Here is a 4079-nt window from a genome sequence, read left to right on the forward strand (position 1 = left end):
AGCTCTCACCATTGCCCTGTGCCCTTTGTCCTAAAACTTTGACAATTTTTAGCTGAAAAGTGACAATCTAAGCCCTCTGTAGATATCGAAGATGACATTATTCTGGGAAATCCTTCTAATACAACCTTTACATATACAGAGTCTATGATTAAGTTGAATTGTATGGACATTGAAGGACCAGGGGGGTCTCACCTTCATTTAAGCGGTCTCGGGTAGGTTTTCACTATATATTTCTTTTTTGGGCTTTCCATAAATATTTCTATTTATATTTCTAAATGTTTCTAGAGTTATAGGTTTTTCCTTTTGTGTTAAGAAATACAATATATAAAAGTACATATTTGAAGTTGTTTTATTGATAAAAATCTATATTACATAAAAACAAATATGCAACTTAAAAAAGGGTTTATATTTACGACAGCTTGAAGAGTTCATTACACGATTTCCTACGTATCTTATCAGTCCTCTTAACTATGAAAATCGTGCTTTTAATGTTATCAAGTATTTTGATTTGTTATGATTTTCAACTAAATTTTGAATATCCAACCGACTGCTAGCAGCCGGTTGGATATTGAATATCGAATATCGAATAACGAACCGGCTGCTAACTTCACATACATCTAAAAAAAACGTGTACAATTACCGACGAATAAAACAATATGTATTAAAAGTTTTATAAAAATTAATGAAACCTTTGATTTCCAAAAATGTTGATATTGTTGACTTTTTTCCGTTAACAGTATAGTCGTGTTGAAAGTTATCAATAAATTAACAAATTAATCTACTTTTAACTCTGTAGTAAGTTGTAATATTTGCCACTGGTGCAAAAAAAAAAACATTCGCAGCGGAAAAAATCAAAATGAAACTTAAAAAAACAATAAAGCACGGCTATACGATTGTGTTTAGTAAATATCGTGCAATTCAATCCTCATCAAACCCTCTTATACGGACCGTACATCGCTGTAACCCGCAAATAACTCCATTTACCGGATTTTAATGTACATGAAACAGTAATTCCGGGACTATTGCAGTTTTGCCACAACAATAGAAAATTTTTCAAGCTGTAAATTGTCTAACCCTTACAAAAGGTTATGTATGCATTGGACAGTGGTTTTAACGTTAGAGCAACGTAGAATAGTGGCGTTAAAATGTTTACTAGTATTCACATGAGGGGTGGGGTTCTTCACGCTCTCCCGAGTGTGATTATTGGAATAGTTTTTTTTTAATCGACAAATCCGTTGTAATACACAGGCCCACAGGAGGAGTTTCAATTATTACGATCCAAAATAATGAGGCATTGCAGAGCAAAAAAAAAAATACATTGAATATACAATGTAAATACAAAATTTTAATTGATGTCTGGAGCTGGCATGTCAGGAACTGCTAGTTGTCATAATAATAATTTATGAATAATTGTCAATTTGTTTAGTTTCTTTTCTTACCTATTCTGACATCGGACTCGGACTTCGTTTGAACTGAGTTTTACTGTGCGTATTGTTGTGCTTTTTTTTTCTACATTGGCTAGAGATATAGGGGGAGTGTCTCAAAAAACATGTTTAATCCCGCCGCATTTTAGCGCCTGTCCCAAGTCAGGAGCCTCTAGCCTATGTTAGTCTTGTATGAATTTTAATGTTGGTTTGTTGTGTATATTTCGGTGTTTAGTATGACGTCCATTATCACTGAACTAGTATACGTTTTTGCCGTTCAGGGCCGGCCAGCTGAAGCACGTCTCCGGGTGCGGGAGTTTCTTACTGCATTGAAGACCCAGTGGTGGTTTTCGGCTGTTGTCTGCTCTTTGGTCGGGTTGTTGTCTCTTTGACACATTCCCCATTCCCTTCTCTATTTTAACTTAAATTTAATCTAGGTTCGTCGAATGATAGTTGAGTATGATTGCCATTTGAAATATTTACGTACATTCTTTAATCCTTTTTTTTTTATCTGTCCGTACTTAATGATGTTCCTTTCTTTCCAAATTAAAAATACCCCTGTTAATTAAACCGTATTGAAAATTACATCATATATGTATGATTCATTTGTGATACACAGAAAAATAAATTCCTCCAATTTTTTTTAAGTTTTGCTTTGATTGTTTTTTTTGTTTTTTTTTTTGTCATACATCCCACGTGACAACAGTAAAATCTAATAAAACAAAATCGTCATAACTGTTGATTAAAAATTTTGAGACATGACAAAAATTGAAAATCGACACGAATACACCTTATGAAAAAGAGGAGATGTGGTAGATACATCAAGGAGACATAAACAACTCAACAACACAAATAGCTAAAATTGGATAACAAATGACTGTCTACAAAATACGTTAAACTAAAACAATGGTCCTACAGTTGTTTTCAGCACAAATACTTTGACTGTTTCGGAAGTGTGTACAGGGTACGACTGTGATTTAGAACTGAGTAAAACTGGTTAACTTAAAGGATGAATTACACAACATCGGACAAGGTGAATTGTGGCTACGCCAGTCTGAACTGACATTTGAAAACTCTTTTTCACTTATAAAACAGCGCTTACTATATTCTTTGTTGGGAATCAGTAGCAATTAAGTGTGATATTTAAAAAAAAGATATAATCACAAACCTACGATTCACAATATTACTTGACTAAATTTATCCCTACTCTATACAGAAAGCCCGGGAAGGCTATTACAAAAATAAGACTATCTGCACATTAAATATTGAGACTTGTCGTTTTCTGAATGTTCCCGTAATGATATCGTATATACAAAGTACGTAGTCAATGTATTGAGGACGAGTTCCACTTTAGTCTTGCATGTTCGGCATAAAGAGACTTGCGTGCAAAGTTTATAAAACAATACTACTGGTATAGACCGAGCATTTATAAACGGATACAGTTGTTAACTCTATAAAATGGCAAGAGCGGTTGATTGGATATTAGTTAAAGGTAGGCGTGGTTTTCGGTAAATTGAATCGAATCAGAGACAAACATTTGTATATACCCATTGTAACGACACGTGTCTTACATCGGAATATGTCGTGCATGACCAATGTTTATTGTATTATTTCTTGTTATGTGGTCAAATTTATCTGATATACAAGTTTTAGAGATGGAAATTTAGATTTGCTTTTTGAAAGATTATTTTAGCAGTGCCCCCATCGGTCATCCGATGTTCAGTACTTCAGTACTTTGATTACAATTGTTAACATCAAATAAGATATTATGCATGTACACTTAGCCATAAGTTACTATTCTTCTCTGGTATGTAAAGTTTGTAAACGAAATATAAATATGATATTTATATTCAAACTGTAGGATCTAAAATTTAAATGATTTTTATAAAAACTAATGAATACGGAGCGGGGGTATTGCACAAAGTCAGCCAGACTACCCTATATGATCAACTAATCCAAAATTTAGCATGTAAGATGAAAAAAACACGCTTAGGTTCAGGACTACAGTTGAAAAGTCGCATTTGCTAAAAATTCATGCAAAATAGTAAGATGTATGTTCCTGAGCGTATAACGCACAAAGAATGAGTTGTTATGTACGTTTGAACTTAGTAGGATAGTATGCATAGGCGGATCCAGGGGGGGAAAGGGGGGGTGGGTGGGGGATGGGGGGCCTGAGTTTTCTCTTTAATAGGAAAAATTCGGGGTTGGTTATATAGGGAATCACTGAAGCATGACTGGAGGGGCCCCCTTAGGTCAGTCAGTGGGCCCCGGCTTACAAAAGGTTCTGGATCCGCCACCGGTATGGCTACAATGGAACTTCCTGGTATAACAGATACGGACAACGGGCACTACAGCAGAATTACGATTTCAGTTGTTATAGTACACACACAAATTAATTGGGCTAGTTTGATCTCTGCTGCATAGTTTATTTCATTGGCAATCATAGCCCACTCTTTTCATCTTCAAAATTCACTTTGCCTTAAATATCTAAATGAAATTACATAGGATTAATTTTGAGTGTATACATGTATATGTACAAAAAAGCAGAAACCTTCAGCAGTATTTGACGAAGACGAAAATGATGATTAATGCAATTTTAACATATTACAAATGCATGTCGAACAGAACTTGAAATTGACAATAGGTATAAATAGA

Source organism: Mytilus californianus, unplaced genomic scaffold, assembly GCF_021869535.1.
Source record: "Mytilus californianus isolate M0D057914Y unplaced genomic scaffold, xbMytCali1.0.p SCAF_10, whole genome shotgun sequence".
Taxonomy (NCBI): Eukaryota; Metazoa; Mollusca; class Bivalvia; order Mytilida; family Mytilidae; genus Mytilus; species Mytilus californianus.